Here is a 23,322-nt window from a genome sequence, read left to right on the forward strand (position 1 = left end):
GGCGACTCCGGGGGCAGCTAGTGTGCGACCACGTCGTGGGGCCTAAGCGCCCGCGGCATGACGGGACATGTAGTGCCGGGCGGGGCGGTGGCGCGGTTGGGGTGGAGCCGCGGAGCTCTGGGTGGCGTGTAGCTGGTGTCCGGCGTGTCCCGCCTCCTGAGCAACCTCGGCTCCGCACCCCGTGGTCCTCGGCTGGACCCGCAGAAATCTAGCGACATTCCTCAGCCCAGACCCGCACTGTCTAGGCTGTCATGTCGCCTTCCCGTCACCCCCCGACAGACTCCTTACTGCCGCTTTCTTCCCCGGGCATACCAGGACTACGGTGCTTTCAGAGAATCACAGAATCGGTTGGGTTAAAAAAGACCTCTGAGATCATCGAGTCCAACCTATGGGCTGAACTCATGTCTACCAGACCGTGGCACTGAGTGCCACGTCCAGGGAGAGTCAAAACACTTAAGCACTTCCAGGGATGGTGACTCCCCCACTTTCCCAGGAAGCCCATCCCAGTGTCCAATTGTAACATTCGCTCTGTGAAGAAATTCCTCCTCACGTCCAACCTAAACCTTCCCTGGCACAGCTTCAGAGTGTGTCCTCTGCTTACTGCCTGTCCACTCCTGTCTCCTTAATGCCCCTTTCCTGCCCAGCAAGTCAGGATCCAGGTGCTCTCCTTCCAGGCAAGGTGACTGGGAGCCACCCCCAGCACAGCACCAGGTGCCGCCTTACTCCCCTTAGTGCCCATCCACGTGGTGTGGCAGGGCAAGGAGGCCGGGGAGGATGGCAAGCTGACAGTGAGACAGGGTCTGGAAACTGGAGACACTAACTGGACACCAAAAAGATCTGATAGTGAAGCCACCTAATACCAGGAAAAGAAATCTGAGAAGCGGTGAATGTAGCGCTGGTACAGAGGAGGCAAATTCCCAAACTCAGGATATTTGCATCCTGGTAAAAATTATGTTTCCTCTACTGGAGACTTGGTGTGAGTGTTCTCAGGACAGGAGTGTTCTCACTGCAGGAATGAGCACGAAGGAGATGGATGCACACTATAAATACTTCCCAGCACAGAGGGCTCTTGATGATGCTTTATTTCTTATGATGATGAGGTACAAAAAGTCTGCTTGCCCACTAGGTTTATACTTCCCTACACATGCATCCTGATGGATTCCTCCAATGTGTTTAAAATAGGGATGGGTCTTGCAAATCCCCAAATCAAAAGGTTTGCAAATCATCAGTCTTGCTCCTCTGCTGATAGATCTTATTTCTTGTCACAGCTGTTGCCTGTTTTAGTAGCTGGATTCCCAAGGAAACAAAGCTCATATGAGCACAAAGGCGGAGTGCTCGCAGCCTTTGTGTGTGGGTGTGTGTGTGTGCCTGTCCTTCCTCCCCACCCTTAATAATTTTTTAATCTGTTGGTCAACTGGTCGATCTGATTTGACAGAGGGAAAGAGCCTTCAGGAGTGATTATAAACATCCTGAGTAAGGAAAAAATTTTGGGTGGAACTTGCACCTTACTAGAAATCAGATAAGCCCAGCTGTGAAATGCAAATGCTTCAGAGTCAAAAGTTAGCAGAGCCCAGCCCGTGGGAGTTCTGGAAGTGCAGGGCCACTAGCCCAGTATCAGGTCTTTTGCATTTAACAAATAAACAGCTTTTGACAAACTTGAATATCAGGTGAATCTGTCAACAGATTCAGGAGGATAGTAACTCACCTCACTCAGATAGCAGAGAAGTAAAACTTTGACAGTGAGCTTCAAAGTCTCCAGGCAGCCAAGCAGGAGTTGCTCAAACCTGGTATTTTCAACTGTTGAGAACATGTGACTGTCATGCAGTGTTCAAAATTATTCAGAAGTGTAACATAAAACCTTTCTCCAATTTCCTAATCTGAGAAAACAGATTTCAATCACACTTGAAAAACAGAGGACAAAGAGAATCCCGGCAGAACTTCCTCAGGCCTGATCTGCATATTGAGTTGTGCAACAGCTTGATTGCTGCCCTACCAGCTGCACAGGAGATTTCTGCTTTCTATGGGGCAAAATCAGGACATGAAATTATTTGTATCGGTGTTATCGCTGCACACATTCAGGCACAGCCTTTTGTTTTAGAAGATGTACAAAACTGCTTTTGGAAACACATACTTTTTTTTTTTTTTTTCAAACTGCTATTTCCCTGTTCTTGGCAGCTCTTTGGACAAAAAGCAGAGTTGTTTTGGTTATTTCAATGTCGCAGGAGAGTGGAAATAGTGCCTGCTTCTGAATGCTTCCCAGCATTGGAGAATTTTCAGCCAATTATAGAGAGTGAAGGTCAGGTCTTCAGCTGATTTTTGTTGGACTTAGTGATACTTTGCACGTGCACGGAGATATTCAACTTGTTTGACTTCAACAGGATGCTGTTGTGAAAAAGAACTGGTTGGAGTTTTTCTTCTGAAACAATCCACTTAAATGTAGCAGCATTAAACCACTTTGGTAACAGGTTAGTTGCAGAATTTTTCATTTTCTTCTAGCTGGTATTTAAACCTTTTCCCTTTCCCTTACAGTTTTGTGTTCTTTATGCCTGAAGAGAATGGCATCTGCAACTCCACAAATGTGAAGGTGGAATAGCAACATTTTGAAGGAGGAATTGGTAGGAGAAAGGAGTTGTGAGGATTTAGGTTAGGGCAAAACCCCCAAACAAGCTAACAACAAACCAACAAGGTTCTCTCAGAGACTTAAGGTCATACTAAGATGTATATGGGTTGCACACAACTGTGCTCTTGAGCCTAAGACAAGGTTGGTAACTCAGCTTTCACATAGGAAAGAAGTGTTTTCCAAGACTCAGGGCTGTGAGGACACTGCACAAGTGCCTAGACCAGACAGGATCTGTGCCTTTCTGAGTGGGGAAAACAACCACTGTAGAGGGCTGAAACTTCTCCATTCATTTTATCCCTGAAGTCTGCCACTTTGAGCAATGATCTGCTTCAGCAACACTCCTACACAATGTCCTTCAGTGAGGCTTCTGGTACTCTGCAGTACTATCAGCAGACCACCTCAACATGGCACTCAAGGGAGCAGGAAAGGAGTCCTTCCTTTTCTGTAAAAGTCCAAGTTTAACACTGACTCAGATGAACTCTGTGAAGGGCAGACAGAGGAGTGTGGTGGGTTCAGCTCAAGAACCACACTAATGAGGCTGCTTCAACACCTAGAGCTTCAAGTAATGGAGCTGTGCAGAGGTAGGACCCAGGTGAGTTGTCAGACACATGAAATTACCATTTCTTTCTGCCCTCAATAATTTTGATGCAGCTCTGTGGAAACTGTTTAAGATCCCTGAAATCCCTGGCAGAGTTCATGGTGTAGCTCTCCATGCCCCTGTATGCCTTGTATAATTTTAGAGACAAATGCTATCTTTGTGGTGCCCTCCCACGTTTAAATAACCAGCCTGGGAATGTTTCCTAAAACTTCTGCTAAAGCAGAATTGCACTATGGATAGTTAGAGCTGGAATTGTCTTGGCATATCCTTTTGGGTCTCATTTTATTCCATGACATAGCGTAGTACGCTTAGAGCAAGATTGTGAGGTTGCCTTGGAGATGGAGGGCTTAGCCACGGGGCAAGCTGTCACACCGAAACGCTCCCATTAACCAGGGTAACTGCGAATGCTTTCCACAAACAATTGAGTGAAGTGAAGTGACAAAAAGCTTATGAAACGGCCACAGGGGAATTGCATAAACTGGGGTCAGGTGGTCAATTTGAGACTGTTCCATGACCGAGGAGTTTCGCAGCTGGTTGAGGAAAGGAAGCGGGAGGTCAGCTGGTCTCTAGCTGTTATAACAACAACCTGTTATGTTTCTCAGGCAACTGAGATGCCCACAGCAGTGGCAGGATGATCAGGAGGATGATTTCCTCATTTCCTGGAATAAAGTTTGAAAGCTGTGAATATTTTACTGCTGGTAGAATTTGAGATTTCAGGATCCAAATGCTAATACACCATGGTGCAGCCTTGAGTGGATCAGCAGGAAGACTTTAGGAATGTACCATTGATTTAGCTGACTTGTAAACGAGTGAGTGAAAAAAAGGATAGAGAGAACCCACAGATTTGTTGCAACATCCATCTGGAGAAAAACTAAAAGAAACTAAACTATGCATCGCCTTTACTCCTAATGTTTAGTTTATATCTTCCAAGGGAAAACTGGCAAGTGACCGGCTGTGAATAATGTACCCATGGGGAAAGTTTGTTTCTAAACATGAACAGTTAGTGCCTGGCTTATGTCTGGGTGGGTGTGCTGGCTATTTCATAACTATTTCATTCTACTGAGGCAACCACATAAAATAATTGCTTTGGAGGAATTCAAGGTGAGAATATCTTTATTTTGCATCAACACCAACACGCTTAATGCAGTAGAAGTGAAATGCAGAAATTAACCCTTCTCCTTCATCTCTCCCATGCCCTGCTCTGTGTCTGAGCCCCTTACAAAGTCTAACTGAAATTATATGATCCTTTGTATTTCTAGCTGCTCCAGATTGGCTTGATCATTACATGCTGGGCTTTTCTTCCATAGCATGGAGGCAGAGCAGAGAAAATGTAAGAGCTAAAGCTATAATGTGTTCTAGTTTTGGAAAAGATGCTGGTGGAGTAAGAGCTGCAAACAAAGAAAACTTAAAATGTTTCCTTTAGCTTTGGGAGTCAGAAAAGTGAGAGAACCTGAAGGTATGGCTCTCATCAGAAAAGGTAACTCCAATTATATAACAGCAGAATTTGCTTGGGTTTGTTTTTTTTTTTTTTGGTTTGTTTGTTTTTGGTATGCATGCCTAGGTCTCTCATCTGAACCATGTGAACCTTAAAGAATCTCAGATGCTTTTCAGTTCCTACAGCCCTCAGGACCCCCTGCTGCCCCTGCACTGCAGTGCCAAATACATATTCTCCTTCACCCTCTTGGTCCTCTCCAATGCTGCAGTTTGGAAGTAATGGCTCTTGGCAAAGGAGTTAATCTGATTCATCTGCACTTAACTCTCTATGAGAAGGAATCTGAGAATGGCCTTTATGTCTACATCTGAGAGAGGCAATATATTATATTATATATGGAAAGGCCTTATTCATGCCTATGTAAATCAGGAATAATTATCTTTAAATTGGGTGCCACTGAGATGACTATCAAGTCTGGAGAATTCCCAATGTACAGAATATTTTATGCTGCGGTATAGGTAGGGCAAAAAAACACAGCAAGGCTTAGGTAGTTAGAGAAATGCTTTCCTAACAATTCCCACCAAAAAGTTCTGTTAAAAAAGCAGTTAAGGTTGCTCCAGGGCAAAACACACCCACACAAGAAATGACAGGTTAGGGGAACCTTCCCTGCATAAACTGCACACCTCACATTAGCCACTCCCAGCGACAGACTCCAAACCCCAACAAGAAGCTCCCCTTGTTCTGCAGGATAAAGAAACAAACGAGACACCTCCTACATGTTCCAGTGCAAAACCCTCTGGCTTCTGTAATGCTAACATTAGCAGCTGGTGCATGAGGAGAGTCTATGGTGATTATAGGGCGAAATGGAGATTAAGTGCCCCCTGAGCATAGGCTCTGTTGGTACTGCTGGTCTCAAGGACCTTCTGTGACTTCATCAGACTGTTTTTTCTGTGACTGGCCACTCCACTTAGTAGACTCCTTCCTCAATGCAGAGCTGAAGAGCCATCTGTTACCTTTTATTAGACTGGAGAATGAGCTATTTGATATACTTACACCAGAATAAATATTTTCCCTTGATGAAAAAATATCTGCACAAGGTATTTGTATGCAGCTTTTTCCAAGTGCTTTATTCCCAGTTGGGCCAGAATAGATTTTACATGAAAGCTGTTTTGTCACCCACCACTATGGCATGGAAGGATGATGACACAAAGTCATAATTATAATTAAACCTTTATTTCTTTAAACAGAATTTTATGATTGGCATAGCATACAATTCTGTGACCAGAATTGAACATGATTTTTATAATTAGAATCAGCATATCATAATTTTCTAGGTAGCTTAGCACAAAATTTGTATCACAGGTTGGCTTACAGTTCTTAATCACCTGGATGCTCTGCAGAATGGGTCAAATCTTAATACTTGGCTTGTAGTATCAATATAATAATCATAATATGGAATAAAAGCATGTGGAAATATATTAATCACTCAGAACTTGGGGGAAGCAGATGATGGTGGAAGTATCCCTGACCCCTGGGTTTTGCTGTCCAGTGGCAACTGTGGTCCAAATCCTACTGTGGTCTCATAACTGCTTGATTTTATAGACAGTGCTTTGTGTTCTGTCACACCTCCTTGTTTTGTGATGGTGTCATCACAACCTGGGTGCCTGGGACCTTCAAGGCTAGTAAAGAAGGGAGCCCAGGGTCCAGGAACCGTGAGGCTGATAGGGAATGGGAAAAATAATTCTGCCTGGTACATGGGACCTTCCAGACCTGATGAGGAAGGGAAAGGAGACTGATACACGACCAGTTTGGTCAGAGAATAGCCATTTGCCCTTTGAACTGGCACTAGTTAACCTAGCCATATTATGAGGGGTCAAGAACAGGGGGTGCCAGTTGCAAACTTGTATTGAAGAAGCCTTTGCTTCAGAATGTGTTGGTGGTCTTCCATCTACTTTCCTACGTAGCTTTTTACCTTCCCACAGCTAGTGGCTGCTTTCATCCAAGTTTCTTCTGCTCAAGTGGGTCACACTGAGCAGTACTGACAGGTTTCACCAGGTTGTTTAAATGCTAACACAGAGTTAATTCTGCCTTTTTATACCCAGGTGCTCTGGAACAATGCTTTGGCATCATACTAATAGGCTTTGTCTGCTGCCCCTATGCCACAGAGGGCTTGTGAGTCTTATACTCTGCAGAAAGGTAAATCTGTGTTGGTCCAGGCACAGAAACCAGAATTTTTATGCTTGGTCTCAGGGGAGGGTTTTGACCCAGCTGCATCAAAACAAAGAATTCAAGATGAGTAGAGGAAGTACACTTATGTTACAGACCTTTGTCCTTTCGAAACGAGCTGGAGAACAGGTAGTAGTCTAACAATGTCATTTTGTGTCATGGGGGATGACCTTGAAGACACCAAGGGCTGAAAAATCTCCTCACAGAAACGTTCATACACACACAAAAGTTGTAACTTGGTCACAGGCTGTTACTTCTGCAGGTGTCTCCAAAATTCAGGCCTAGCTATTCCTGAGTGCTGTGCTGTATGATCAGCTCTGACCTGGAAAACTGAAATCATATTAAAACTGTACGCATTACAGACTGAACATTTTATAGTTCAGTCACAGTGTGAAGGCCCCAGAGTGCAAATTAATAAAGGTTTTATATGCATTTATATTTTAAAAAATCACCTTTAAAAAGTCAGCATGAAGTTTTTATTTTCTGTCCCCCAGGAAAATTCACCTATTCCAACAAATCACAGAGAATCAATACTTGTTTAGAAAACTGTAATAACTGAAACATCAATCCTAATGACTTTTAAACACCACTATTAGTGGTTTCTAAGTTTATCACAGGCTATGTAAGGGTAATTAACAAATTAGGGTATGCTTGGAGCACAGGTCTTTTGAGGATACATATAGATGACATGCATATCTCTACTCACTGGTCCAAGAATATGATATAAAAATGGCTGAAATACTTCCTTTATTCCCATGACAAGAATGCATCCCATATGGAAGCCATCAGCATCAATGCTAGGCTTCCCTGTAAGCCTTTTTGAGCCACTATTATTAAATATACATTACACATACACCTGTACAAGCTGAAGTCTTGGAAGAACATGTCTATTCCCCAGAAATCAAAGTGCTTCAACGCGGATTCCTGCAGGGAGACAATGATCATAAAGCAGCCAGAGAGCCAAAGGAATGCTGAGATTTCAGAGCCTGCGTGATTACCCACAGCTGTACAAATAGTACAGTGGAGAAAACAGACTGACCTTGGCCATGTTTTGAGAGTGCCTGATAACCAGGTCCTTCAACAAGCCCTGTTTCAACATGAAGAGGAAAGAAGAGACGGTGACCCTGAGGAACAGGAGGAAACCTAATAACGACTAAACAGCAACATTGCAAGTCAGCAGCTTGAACATCTTCCGGGGACTGGTCTGGGACAAAACTGATTGGTGATGACAGACATCTGCTGTGTGTACCTGGCAGCGTGAGAAGTGGATTAAACCAGATATATGACAGCAATATCTCAAGTACAAGTAGACAGTACACTTCAAAACATGAATTACTGTGCTTTGACCATCCCAGAAATATCAATGGCAGAGAAATTTTAGTCTGTTTGCAAGAATTTTGAAATAGAATTTAAAAAGCAGAGAGTGTTTCAGTGTATTTCTAAATCCACAGGTTGTGGCTATCTTTTTCCAGCTTATTAGTGCCTATACCCTACTGTATAGAGAGAACATTGAGGAGGCCCATACTAGCAAATAATTGTAATGTTCATCTCACTGACCTCCCTTTCACCCTCGCAAACAGGTATTTTCTTTGCTGTTTCTTCACATGTCCAAGGAACACACCCTCTAACACTTGCAAAAACAAACACTATCACTGGGCTGGCCATCAGAGTCCCCTCTAACTCTTATCTTGGGCTGTGTCCCTCTAGGGTTGTTAAGTTACACACTTAACCTCAAGGAATCTCTTTCCCCTCCCTGTGGTGGACAAAACACAGTGGATCGCCTAACTCATAGAGACATCTGGCCCATAAATGACAGAGAATTGATTCAGGATCAAAGCTAAAAACTAACTTCTTCCAGAATATCCCACACCTTAGAGCAGGCTATGGGGATGATCCTCAGAATGGTAGTAGGAAACAGCTTGAGGTTTGGAGGAAATCTTAGCTTTGTTGAAAAAAATGAGCATTACACAATACTTGTTTTTTTCACCTTTTGAATTCTGCCCTTGCAATGTGCAAATCTGTAGGCATCCCTGTGTTCACTGCCATCCAGTATTTTGGTAAGCAGAAAAAAAAAAAACAAAAAAAAAAAAAAAAACAACAACAAAACAAAACACCACCCAAAGAAAAAACCTCAAAACACAAGAAGGGCAGTGAGAAGACGGAAGAAGATCAGAAGATGAAGGTTACTATTCTGTCACTTATTCATGGAGAACTCCCCTCCTAGCACAGGCAGTATGAAAGTGTTTCCCTGTTAAGGCTTCATCTATAGCTGCTGCCAGCTTGGCAGGGAAAGCAGCTCTCTGATGAAAACAAATTCCTGTGTTCCCATGACATTGAGTTGCTCCTGCAACACTGCAGCTGTCAAAAAACTTGAGTGACTCCAAGGAGAACCTGCATTTACCCTGGCTGTTTTGCTCTCCCTTTTCAAATACTAATTTTATATTCTACAGTCAGCCGAGCAATTCTTTACAAATTTTACAACTCATTCTCCCAAGAGCCTGAAGGCACAAAGCATTCACACGGTGCACAACCTGAGAACTAAAGCATAAAATGCATGAAAACACATAAAGCCTGTATGGACAGTCCCAAACAAGGTCAGTGAATCTGCCTACACCTTCATGAGCAAGCGCTCACCTAATAAGAGTTAAAACCAGACCACATTAAAAGCTGATGAAAGCACAAGTAGATACAGCGTATTAAATCTGCCACACAAAAATCCTGCAGATTTATAGGAAAGTGTATAAAGCATGTCCTCACTAGATTATCCACCAGCTGCATATCAAGAGCTTTAGAACAAATTTAGAGAATGAATAACTACAAATTGTATGTAATGAGTAGCTGGGAAACAGGATAAGATGCAAGATGAGTCTTTTAAAACTACATCATGCCAAACAAAGCAATTACCTTTCTTAGATGTGATTAACTCAATCCCTCTTTATGCAGAGGTAACATTGTCTCAACTATTGGACTTCAGCAAAGCATTTGATTCAGTGCCACAACTTTGGTGATTAAAAGGCAAACTGGAGAAGATGGAGATTAGTCAGCAAACTGTAAAGCAGTGAGGAACTGCCTTAAGGGAAGAATACAAGTTGTGTTGGACAGTGCTATGCTGGGATGAGAATACTCAGTACTTGGGGGTTCCACAAGTACCAGTCTTAGGACTTTCAATATTTTTACTGACAGTTTAGATATTTAAAAAAAAACACACACACAAAAAAACACCCCAAAAATACAAAACCAAAAACTAAAACCCAACAAGCCAGGGGTGTTGTGAAACATGACTGATCTGTGATGAAATCTGTCAACAGGAGACAGCTGGAGGGTGTTGCTGGTACTCCAAAAGTTATGGATATCACAGGCAGAAATCTCTCAGAGATTAAATTATACAAATAGAGTCAAATGGTGTAGTAAAAACCAGACAGAAAAGCAGTAGACATTATTCTAATAGTATTGTGGAAAAGACACTAGAGAAACTTCATCTGGAATATTGTATATTATTCCAGTTAGATTTCTTTTCAGAAAGCTCTCAAACTGGAACAGGTGCTGTGAAGACATATCCAGGAACATTACAGGGAATAAACAGCCTGTTCTATAAGACATTGGAAGAACTTCAGCAAAGCAAAGGATGAGAGAGCTTATGATTTCTCACTATAAACAGTGTGGGGGAACAGGAGGGAAAAAGTAAAACTGTCCAACTTGAAGGACAATCACACTCAAAAATATTTGACTGCAAGCTGGTCATCAATAGACCAAGTCTTGAAATGACAGGAAAGTTCCTAGTTACCAGAGGCATGACCAAAAAGGCTACCCACAGAGGAAGACAGCAGCAAATGTTGCTGGTTTCAGTATGAGATCTCTTCAGTTTCCAAAGAACCTCTACTACATGGCTGCCTGCAGTGCCCCAGGCCAGTGCTCCAAGAAATCAATCACTCTTCCTGCTCCTGTCCTCACAGCAGCTGCTGGTGGTGTCCCAGGAACTCCCTCAACTCTGCTCTTACACAAGCAGGCATCTCACTGGTTGCACAGACTTGAAAGGCAAATCTTTGAACCTCTGTCTCCCAGCCCTCAGGGACAGTCACTCCCTTTTCTCACAGTGTTTTTCAAAATACAAAATCCTCTTTCTCCAGCTGCCAGTTTTCCAGAGGTGTTCTTCATTTTGATCTTCGGCGGCAGTTAAACAGCTCATTTCTCCCGCGCAGGTGCTTCCTCCACCACAGTGACAGGAAAGGAGCAGGCTCTGAGGCAGGCAGATTACCAAGCCCCTGTGCAGTGTTTCTGCCCCTGCCCCAGCACTGCAGCGTGCCCTGCTCTTTGCTGTGGCAGCACAAGTGTCTGTGGGGACCTGCCTGAGCTGGCACCTGCTCTGTCCAAAACACACACACTACGGCAGTGGAAAGAGAGGAACACACAGGCTCCTGGAGGGAGGAGAAGGAAGGGGAGGCACACAGCTGTTGTTGGTTATCTATGTTACTGCTACAGATCCATAGGGCCTTTCCCCATAGGGGGAAATAAATGTGTATTTTGAAAGGTTTAACGTTATCTTATCTTTCAATTATTTTAAAAGCAACATGTTAACTGTGGCGGACAGTCAGGTGCAAATGAACAACACAGAAGTGCTCTTTCCCATTTTTGGACTGCAAAACCTCCTTTTTGGAAGAAGGGACAGAGGAGAGTGAAGGTCAGGTAATAGGACTGGAAGCTCTGTCAATTGTACCATTGTAATTGCTCATCTGGAGCACCTTAGACCCCCCCAAAGCGATTGATCTTGGGGTCTGGCTTTCTGTGTCATCATAGCAATGCACACTTTCACCACCTGCTCTGACATGCAGCTGCACCTGCCCCTCTTTCCCAACCTCGAGGCTGACCACGAGGAAAATGCCCTTTGTCACTTTGTCATTGCTGGCCATGCCAGGTTTACTAAACCACCCACCTTTTTTACTCAGCATTGTACTGGCCTTGTAAGAACTGGAACTTTTTCAAATACTGCTTGAAGCCATCCCACCTCTGCTCTCCCTCCTTGCTGGCAGGGGCTTTCTGCAGCCAGAAAAAAGGAGTGGGTACCTGCAGGATGTCCCCTGCACCCCAGGAAAGCAGGGTCTGCTGAGAAGGTTAATGCTGACTTTTCCTTTGCACATGCTGGCATCAAGAAGGTGCACAGAACTTGCCCATAGTTGCAGTTCATGTGAATGTCAGCTCTGCTGGAATCCAGGAGTCCCCTGGGTTTTGAGAAGAGGATCCTGCCAGTTTTCACATACAGCATTAAGAGGGAACACACTGTAAGCAAGCTTGTGGAAGGCAGGGAATATGGGACAGGGTTGTTTTAAATTTCTCTTACTACAGTACAATTCTGGCCTGGGCCCAAGGCTTCTCAAAACTGCCCAGTACCTATTCTAATGGTGATAGCATTCAGAGGTAAACCTGTTCCCATGCAGATGGGACAGAAAAATGTCACAATAAAGAGTTCAGCAGTCTATCTTTAGTGGAGAGCTCCTGCACATAGACAGAAAACTAGCTATTTCATCCACTCCTTTGTATGTTGGCCCTGATGTCCCAGTCTGACGGACCTTCCACTAGTGTTAAACCTCTGAGGGCTATTTTCATCCTACTGTAAATCAGCAGAGCTTTGGGGTTGGCATCACAGGAGGTTCTCACCTCATGAGGACTGTCCTAGTACAACCTTCCTCTGGAGCACACCTCTGGGCAGGAGATAACAGGATCTGCTGTACATGCTGACTACAGCTGGCAGTGGCTGTCCCCGTGCCAGAGGAATCCTGAGCCAATAATTTTGCATTTCCCTCTTCCCTCCCTTAAGAGAAGCCCCAAACAAGTACCAGTATCTTTCCTTCAGGCAGTGTTTCTGCCACGCTGCTCCCTCACTACAGCCAGTGAGGAGGCGAGCAGTGCAATTCTCTGTGGTCTTCTGTGGTCAAGAGAGAGGGAGGTGCCTGCAGAAAGCAATTTATCCCTCCTAAAATCTTAACCACGTCTCTCTCTGAGGCAGTGCCCAGGACAACTTTGCTCCTGACACTGGTGCTTCATTTAGACACCTAAAATGAGGTGTGGACAAATCCACACCCTTCTGCTTCTAGCATGATGTTTCACAAGGAGAAGTGTTGTAATTCTCCTGCTTACTGCTCTCAGCCACTAATGTTAAATAGGATGTTAGACAAAATACATTCACCCACATACTGGCAGAGCCCCTTCCCCCAAGTGACATAAATAATTTTCATTTTGCTTCACTAGATATTCAACACTGTATAGGGCAAAGCATGCATATTTTCATATTTGACTGGGATCAATAATAGAGTTCCTATCTCTGGAAACAACAGCGCAAAACACCAAGAGCTGGATCCTGTGCGGTGGTTGTCAAAATGGCGGTGTTTTGTAATCAATAGCCTGAGAGTCTTTCTCAGAAAGATTTGCACTGCAGGATCAACAGCAACAGTAGTCTAAGCCAAGGTGATGAAAGAGATGGTTAATCCCAAAGAGCCAAGTCCCTGGAATGTGCCCTGCTCTGGGAGGGCATCACTCAGCTACATGCATATAGCTGGGTATGTCTGGTGTAGCTGAAGCTGGTAATTAACCAGAGGCTGGGGCTTGGTTGGTGGTTGGGACTTTTTTTTTTTTTTTTAAATAAAAAAAACATCCACAGTTGTTCTATGGTTAAAGAACAGTAATCTATCCACATGGAATATATGCAGTTATCCTTGTTTCCTCCTTGCTTACTTTCTCCTTCTGCTAGTGTAATTTGACTGACAAGATTTTTCCAAACACCAAATTAGGATAAACTGCAGTTGCATGCAACAGGTGAAGGGGAATAACCACCAGGCTTTTAACAAATCAGGAATATGTGCACAGGGCAGATACTGAAATGCATAAACTTTGCAGTGTTTTACAAAAACAGCCAAAGGCAGAGCCGCACAGCTGTAGCTGTAGGGTGTCTGTGCTTCAATTCCCACTCTCCCCTTCCCCTCAAGGCAGCTACTGCTGAGCTGTGACAGCTGAGCTGCATGTGAAGCAACACTTAAACCACTTGAAGTTTTCAAGTTGACCATGTTAAAGCAAACTCCCCTTACCCAAGCATGGGAGTAAAAGGAAGCCCAAGGCATGATTCTTCAGGGAGGTAAAACACCCCAAGTGACACATCCCCTGGTGCCTGAGGAGGGCCATTTGCACATATGAATGGCCAGGAAACCCAGGACACAGTGGTTTGCACCTGCTTTGCCCAGATGCACATGCCTACACCCTGCCAGTGCAATGAGGGACACGCTCTGAGTCACATCCAGTGCAAAGTCAGGTCTGAGCCGACCACATATAAACACCTGCTAGAAGCCAGCCTGTGAAACAGGCTTTCCTCACTATTGATCCTACAGAGCTACACACACCCTGGCATTGAAGCACCATGTCTAAAAAGCATCCCAAACATAAGGAGAAACAGCAATGACAGTCAAAGCTAGAAGCACATGAAACTGCACAGGCAGGTCATGTATCACCTATGGTGTCTGAGTATCACTTGGCTGCATGCAAAACTGCTGACTGACCAGTGAAAAGGCCTGAATTAAATTAATTTTAAATGAGTTTTCACTGACTATCTTCACTTTCCTAGACTGCTGCAATATAAAATGAAACAGGTCTGTATTGATCATAAGTGAAGGTAATAAAACATGTCAACCCCTTGTGTGGTGCTTGGTAGAGCAGACCCAGGGAATGTTGCACTTCAGGGCACATAGTTGGGTTTGACTGGCCAAAGACATTTCTCAGCTCCCTCACTGAACTGGCAAAGCTGACTTCTGCCACTCCAACGATAAAAGGCCAGGACTCTTACCACTCCAGAGAACATAGAAATGGTCAAGCTGTTACAGGGAGCTGACAGAAGATATTGGAGAGTTGGATATGCCGTCCTAACACCATCACAGGAGGTGGAAATAGCAGAGATGGGAGCAGGGCAGTACTTTGTATCCTCCCATTCCAGCTTCCCAAGCTCTGCTCTAAAGTACCTAGGAAAGCCACCACCATTCCAGCTGCTTACTTTGCCACCAAAGTGACAGCCAACTTAAGTTAGCATTCCTCATGTCTTGCTGCCTCAAAACCCAGAAACAGCTTCATTTCTCCTGATGGAGGCACGATTGTGCTTTTATTTCTCTGCCAGGCTTAGAAAAGCCATAACATATCAGAGCAGATAGAAGAGCCAGATAAAGGAGAAGAGCACAGGCTGAGTATGGGGCCAGGCACCCAAACATTTGCAGGTAACCCGGCACACCCAGCACAAGGCACCTGAGCACTGGGTGGAAGCTAAAATGTGGGGCTGGGAAATCATGTAACCGAGAGGGATTTACATGGCTGTGCCCTACATGCTGAAAGCTCCCCCTGCTTATGTGCTGGGAGGGGCAGAGCTCCTCCTGCCTGGCACAGAGTTACCTCAGCCCTGGGCTGCGTGCTGCCCAGCTCGCACCTTGGCAGCACTTGGATTCACACACGCCACACAATGCCTTCACACAGATATATTTATCAAGCTAAAAAAAAATCTGGTTAGCTGTCGTGTTGGCTGTGAGGCCGAGTTGCGCTATCTAGGAGGGAAAAAGAGGCCACCTGGAGCTGTAAAAATCTCACAAGCCAGCAAAATAAGGAGGGCAGCATTCTGGTGGGAGGTTGGATATTTACTGGAGTGGAAGAATTCCAATACAGAAATGATTCATCTTCACGGCATGGTCCCTCCTCCCACTGTAGAAAAAAATTTCCTTTTTACATATTTCCTGGAATATGTGATTGTACTAGAAGAGCATTTTATGCTCCTGTTATGAAAGGGAATCCAGTCCAGTGGGACAAAATCATTCTTGGAATAACTTTCAGTGAAATCAAGAGTTACAACTGGACTGACTTCAGTGTTACAAGTCCTTGGGATATTGGTGGCTGCTGCAGTCATGTTTTTGTAGGCAGTCTGGATCTACAAGTTTTCCTAGTATAATAATTGCAGTAAGAACTGTGAGGTTTTGTAACCAAACTCATTTATGCTGGCAAAATCCCTTCTTTGGATGATAGAGAGGTGACTTATACCACTTAATTTCTTCCAGTTTTTTCTTGGGAGTTGCTCTTCTATTATGTCTTTATGCTGTCAGCACAACAGGTGTAAATGGTTACTTCTGCATTGTTGTAACAGTACCCTTTTCTAGCATAGACAAGCTAAAATGTACAAACTATTTTATTTTGTATAATGCATATATTAGGATATGGTTGGGGAAGAAAGAAACAACTATCTTAAAACAAAATAGATTAATGACCTACAATAGCCTGCAAGATAAATTCTATGTGGCAGTAAGAGAACAGAATTCACCAAAATAATCTAGATTATTTTCTTTCATTATTTTTATCGCAGTTGGGATATTTATTTCCTAAGCAATCTCTATAAACATCTGCATGAACTTATAGCCTGTATATGTCTCTTTTCATTTCTAAGATCCAAGTTAATCTTGTTTGCAGCATGCAAAGAACTTGAGCAGGATGTGATAGCACTTTATGTCACCCCCACTTAGAAGTGCAGTAGCCCTGCAGTGGGACACCTACAGATTTGCCATTGCCAGTTTGACTGCAGATGGTCTAAGGAATTTCTGGGAAGCAGATGTTTCCTGAGGTATCTCCTGGAAGTGAAAGGGAGCATGGTAAAGAGAGAAAAGTTGCAGGGGTAAAAATCTAATCAGGGGGAAATACAGCATCACCTTGAAGGTGGGATTTCACCTTGTATTTTGTGCTGGAAAGAATGGAGATAGGCTTGGAAGGTTCTTAAAGCAAAGATAAGCAGGTGTGTTTTATGGTTTAAAATCAGTGAAACTCAATCTGTGCTTGTAGAGAGCAGCTTTACAATATTTCCCCATGTATGGCACACAGAGCAAAGTCGTTCCACCCATTGTGCACAGCAAAGAAGCCCATCCATACATACAGAGAAATACCATCAGCCACAATATAAATGGACTTGTATAAGTTGGGTTGAATTCTTCTCTTACTGAGGTAAGGAGATCAGTGGAAAGGTGTGACAAAACAGCAAGCAAAGAAAACAACTTTTGTAGCAGCCCTGTCAATGTGTATACAGCTGCAGGGTCAATGAGTGTATGTCTCACAATCAGAGAAAGGATGTTGCAGCAAACAGGGTATAAAGAAGGAGAGTCTGGCGGAGTTTGGGCTACCAGGCTGGCTAAAAAAAAGAATGTATCTTGTAGCTATTACTAAAAAATAGTCTGCAAGATTAAAAATAGCATGGATATACCAACATCTAAAAAGAGATCAAAAATGAAGCCCATAAAGATTGTAAGTCATATGAGATGCAGAGCTTTAGAGCTTATAAAAGACAGTCATGAAAATTAAATTATACCAATTCACACTACCTAGTTTCAATCTCCAATCACCAGAGCCAAAACAAGCAGACAGCTTAATTTACTGGGTTTTTTTTTTTTTGTTTTGTTTTTAGGATTTACAAACTGGAACTGCTGTATGCCAGACCTCTCATGCTTTTCATATACAGACCGTGTTTCCTGCTAGCACAGGCCTCTCTTCTGCCAGCACCTCAAGCATGTGCTTTGGTGGCTACCTCAAAAAGTGCCTGGAGGACTGAAAAGGTAAGAAGCAAGAAATTGTGTCTGGAGAAACAGGCTGTGTGAATTCCACTCTGCAGGTCAGACATCTGTGTCAGGTTTTCAGGGTTTTGCAAAGTATTTCATGTGCCACCTTCGATGACCACCAAAGAAAGTTGGTGTCCTGATCTTGAACAGGCAGCAGCAGATCTGACTGAACAGGGACCAGCAGCTCACACAGGCAGCTGCTTAGCAAGTCCTGGCACCACCAGGGGTGTAGCCAGCTGCCTGGGGGCATTTTAGACTTTAGTTACAGACCCAGGACCCTTAGTTAAGCATATATCCTGCTAAAATACTCTAATCTTTCATCAGATTTAAGCCTCCATCCCTTCTCAGGGTTATTAAGGGTTAGTTCAGCATTTGCAACAGGACCCAGATAGATGAAGAGCTTAAGGTGAAAGGACAAGCTAAGCAGAGGGGCTGCAGCAGAGATCCTTGTCCCATCTGGGGAACAGCACAGAGCCCTGTCATTTGTGCTGTGTGCTGCTGCAAGCATTTGACACAAGCTGGCTCAGCACGAGCAGTGCCTGCATGAGAACACCAGGCTCAGGTGAGACAAGGAGAGCCACAGGAGGGGCAGGCAGGTTGCTGAGGCAGCTGCAGCAACCCCTGGGGCAGCATGGGAAAAGGAAGGGAGGGAACAACTTTACTCAAAGCCCTGCTTGTGCAGTTATAGTCTGTCTGCAGCCATATGGACCCAGGCAGGCTGGAGACTCAAGTCTTCTTCCAGCTGTTGTTGAAGTGTCAGTACCTCAGCCCAATCCCACCCTGGCTGTTACCATTCTCCTCCTAACCACCACTACCCTCCCAGTTTTGTCAGCAAAACTGTTTGTATGCTTTGCCTGGTCTTCTGGAATTAAAGTGAGTCGTGCTAGCTCAGGCAGCTGAAACACAAGGTCTGCCTGTATCTAGTTCAATGCTAGTAAATAGGTCAAGGAAAGCTGAAGGGGTGTGTGTGCCTGAGAACTGGCTGAGTGGTAATCACCTCAGCCAACAGACCTGGAGTTAACACATTGACTTGGGCACCTCTGTGCTGATCCACCCCATGCACCCAGGAGATTACTTTGGTTTGTGTTCAGTGCAAGCTACACCAAGAGGGTGAATCTGGTCAGAGGAACTCCAGATGTGCCCAACACTTTTTCATCCCTATATGCTCCATTGAGGTCCAACTGGGTCAAGCAGGGCCACACCACACTGCACACACTGCCAGGGGCACAGTCCCTCCCTCCCGGAACAACAGGGTATGGAAGGTCCTAGCCATGCAGGTTGCATCCCCTCTGCCTCAGCACACAAGCACATGATGCCGCTGAGCTGCCTTCTCACACCAGCAGTTTTTATGCCCCTAGTTGCTTGCAGCTAGTGAGACATAGTTTTGGTGATGCTTTAAACACTCAGATCGTGACTACTGGGGACTAGCAATGCTCTTCTCCTAGGTGTAGTATGTGTCCTGTGGTGTAGATGGGTTTGGGGTTGAGCTTATGAGAGCACAGAATTTGCAAGTTCTCACCTCTTCCTTCCTTCCTTCTCAAGTACTCTCAAATCAAGATGCCACAAACAAACCACTTTCTTGCAAGTACCTGTAGTACTGTTTTATGTAATTCAGACTGCAAAATCACTTTCTCCGGGTACCTTAGCAGGCATCAGTGTGAGATTCTCTGACAAGGGATCCAAGGAGACCTGGTGTTGACTTCTGGGTACAACAAGAACATTACTCTCTAAACAAGATAATTATCAAGAGGGTGCTTATGCCCATTCTTGTTTTTGGGGATTCTCCTCTCTCTTTGCCACCATGACTCATAAAACTTATTAAGCCAAAGTATGCCTAGCAGAACCATTTAATTACACAGCAGTTGCAGGGCAGTGACAGAATCTGTGTTTAACAGGCTGACAGCAAGATGGCCTTATCTACAAAGCTGTTTAGATGTCAGTATAGTCAGTGCCATCCATAAGGTTGGGCAAGCCATACCAGGCACCAAACCAGCAAGGAGGAAAGTAAAATTTGTGTCAGGAGTAGGCTCAAGACACTAGTGATTTGCATAAACAGTCTGAAAACCTGCCCGTCATCACCATGTCTGGGGCAATGTGTGGAAACATTATCTGGTGAATCAACAGCCTTACGCTGCACAGTGACCTAGATAGGAAATACGATGCAAAAAGGGAGAAGGTGAGACTGTGCACTGTTGTAACACAAAGATCAGGTTATTTGCTGCTGCTTTTATTCTAGCTATGAGTTTAACAGTCAATAAACCACTTGAAAACAAGTTCTAGCCTCTCCCTTCTTTCTCAGATGCTCTCACAGCAACAACAGCAAGCAGCCAGACCAATTTATGAACAATGTATTTCAGTAGTTAGCAAAATGTTAACAAAATATTCTTAAAACCACACAACACATCTCAGCTATGGGTCCATGACTTCAACGTGTCTGAGAAGCTGCTCAGAGGGATTACATAAACATTAGAGTGACTACTTCCCACTGGTGTGTGTGAACAGGCTTGTTTACATTAAGAAACTCTTTCCATTGTGGCCTTTGAGATTGCAGTAGACTATTCAGTTGCAGCAGGCTAGGATATGTGAGAATGACTTTGCTCACTGCTATAAAAAAGCAAAGGGAAGTTTTTGGGAGCTAATGCATGACACTTAGATAATCCCCTCCCATTTGTACATTTTGTCCCGGTTACTTGGAAGCCAAGCACGACCAAGTGATTTGTCATCAGTTTTGGTTTTGTGAGGTTTTTCTCCTTGTAATTTACCTTACAATTAGCACTTTGTATCATACATTCTAGCCCATCTAAGGGCTGGTCTTAAAATTCCACCATAAAACCTCAGCACACTGAAAGAAGTAAGCACTGTTCTGGTACAGAAAACACTCCTCCCTCACCATTAGAGAGATGAAGGAATTGTAAGTTTTTTTAAACAAATTGTAGCTGGATGATACTTTCAGGAAGGCAGAGGAATGATAGCCTTGTCGGGCAGTGGCTCAGTTTTCCTATATTATTATTATTTCCATATTGTTTTTATATCAACAAAATAAAGGTTTCTCTTAACTCTGAAACTCTGCTGGTAGGAAGAAAAACATTTAAAGATTGCATCTCAAAGGTCTTCAAGATCAAAAAATAACTTATCTATAGACCAGTGTTCAATATGCAATCTGTAAGCAGGAAAATAGTTTGCTTTCATTTTTTCATTCTTCTGGAGGCAGAATATTGCCTCCAAAATTAGCCTTGTTCACTCCAAATTACTGACCTTAGCCAAAATCAAGCCTCTTTTTTTATATTTTCAGATTTTTCCCCCCAAAAGTAACCAAACAAGTAATGGAGTATGCCTCTTTCAAATGTATAGTATACAAGACTTTGATATTGCCATGAGGCTGAGCTATCAGAAGTCAGAGCGAAATTTTCCTTTCTCAATCCCATTTTTTAAAGTTATTTCTTTTGAAAATAATACATCAAACTTTACCCAAACCCAATTTCTCCCCCATATTTAAACTGTAGCTAAATCTTGGAAAATACAGTGTAGCTGAGTTTTGGAAGACAGTGTTTTTTAATCTGCCATCACAATCAAAGGACCTACATTAATGAAAAGGGAGAGTGTTAGGTCAGGCACTTCTGGTTTCTGTAACAGTCACCTGGTTTCCTTCTATATTTACATATTTTTCAGAAACAGAATTCCAAGTGTTTTGTCCTTGGGACTTAGTCCAGAGTTATGTTTGTGATTACTCTGTCATATATTATCACATTCATGACAGTCCATCAAAAAATTGAATAATTTCTACGTAGTAAACTACAGAATTTCTTACAGCATGTATTGCTGTCTTCACTGGTCCCAGTGAAACCATTTCTCCATTTGTGGTGGGGAGGGAAAGATCCCCTCCTTCAGGAGTGTTTCTTGGCTGATTGAGGCAGGTATCTTTTTTTGTCATTTGTAGCTGATGGTCACTGTGGCTTCATTTTCCACACTGCTGGCAGTTGTTTCTGTATAGCATTTAAGGGAATTTCTTCTTCCACACTCATTTTTGGGAATAGCCTTATATCTTAATTATTCTCCTCTCAACCTGTCCTCACACCTCATCTCACAATGAAGGAGATCCTGTTCCCCTTTCTGGTTCCACCACAATGCTCCACAACTGTTTCCTCTGCCTCCATTGGAGCTCAGCACTCCCCCACATGACATTGCAAAACCTCCTCAGGGATGAAGACCTCCTCTATTTATAGAGCACTGAGGCTAGATGAAAGTTTCCAGAGAGTTTTCTGGAAGAGCTCACATCTAGCTGCTCTGAAGGCATTCAAAGGGAAATGAGTTTCCATCTTGCTTTAGAACTTTGCCCAGCATCTAACAATCACTAAACCTTTGCAGTACAGTATGTAGTGCACCAGGCATGTGTTTGATGTTATACATTGACATTTATGAACCTCTGAAAACTTTTCTTCCTGACAATCTTGGGGCAGATTCTCTACCATGAACTCATATTCTCAATTGATTTTTGTCCTAGGTCTGTGATTCAGAGCTATCTTAAGATAACAGAGAAGAAAAACTGTTTTTAGCTTTGTGCTGTGATTTTTCCTTAAAAGATTGAGGCTGATATTTTTTAATAAAAAATAAGGTTCCATTAACAAATGCACTGTTGCATGTTGCTCCACAAAGATATGATTCAGCATTTTGTTTACTTATGTCACAAGTCAAATACAGAATATGCTTTAAAATAGCTAAATAAATGGCTATAGCTGCAACTAAAATAAGGCAGGAGTCAGGCTGGCTTCACAGGCGGTATATCCACAAACACAGTCTGTGTGCTTATATGAGATGGCCATGTTCAGCCTCTGAAACTGATAAGCTGCTGTTTATTAAAAAAAAAAAAAAAGAAAGAAAAAGGCAGCAAGCCTTTGACTACTTCTGCCCACAGCACATGGCTTTTATTGGAGGATGTATTTGCACAAAGGGAGGAGTGTTGCCTCCTACACAAATTTCAACAGCCATTTGAACAATTTGGTAAACAGATGAGGATAGAATCTACATCTATTGTCTGCCTTTCCCCTCCAGTCAGAAGTCAATCACACAGTGAGGAATCTCTAATCTAAAGGAGAAATCTTCTTTAGGAATCTGCTTTTTAATGAAAACATGGAACATGGTCCCAGCATTACCGACAATCTGAGGGTACACACATACTCCCTGATATAAACAAATGAACAAACACCAATATACACCTGAAACAACAACAAAAAAGATAATAGTTCCAGGGAGAATATATAAGCCTAATGCAACAGGAAAGGAATAAAAAGTGAAATCCACCTCCTGACAAGACAAATCTTATCATCTTCCCTTGCACTGTAAGTGGATGAAGAAGGAACAAGTTGCTTCTTGACCTGTTTTTTGCTTCTGCATAAAAATGAAAGGCCATTTCTTTTAGTACCAATAAAATGCCACCTTTTCTCTAAGTCACTAACTAGATGACTGGATGAGCAAGGAACAGGTTCAGGTGACTCAAACAGTGGCAAGCTGATGCAGAATGATAGCAAGACTCATTCACAACCCAGCGCTAATTACAGCTTGTAGCACACACTATCACTCTGAACACAAAACAAGGATGTTAATAATACAAATCCATCTGTGCACTTGCACAAAATCCTTGTAAGCTTAATTTTCTGAGACTTAATCTTTCACTACTGCTTTTTAACAGCTCTCCAATGTACAATTCCAACATTATGTTTCAGTGGATTCATGAACAGCATTGCGCTATCTGAATGCCCATTGAAAGAGATGAAATTAATAGTATCAGTTTAGATCATGCAGGGAGAAGACAACAGTTTTGGTAATATGGGAATTTAAA

General features: G+C 43.3%; 1 long non-coding RNA gene across 2 annotated transcripts in view; it reads left to right on the plus strand.

The window, feature by feature from the left end:
- The window catches only part of LOC140683743 (uncharacterized), a 50,665-nt gene extending 28,299 nt beyond the window's left edge, over positions 1-22,366 (plus strand). For both annotated transcript variants that reach the window (XR_012055125.1, XR_012055126.1), the window contains exon 3: positions 17,336-22,366. This is a non-coding gene — a long non-coding RNA (uncharacterized lncRNA). The remainder of the gene's footprint in view (positions 1-17,335) is intronic.
- Positions 22,367-23,322: the final 956 nt, after the last annotated feature.

This window comes from Taeniopygia guttata, chromosome 3, assembly GCF_048771995.1.
Source record: "Taeniopygia guttata chromosome 3, bTaeGut7.mat, whole genome shotgun sequence".
NCBI lineage: Eukaryota > Metazoa > Chordata > Aves > Passeriformes > Estrildidae > Taeniopygia > Taeniopygia guttata.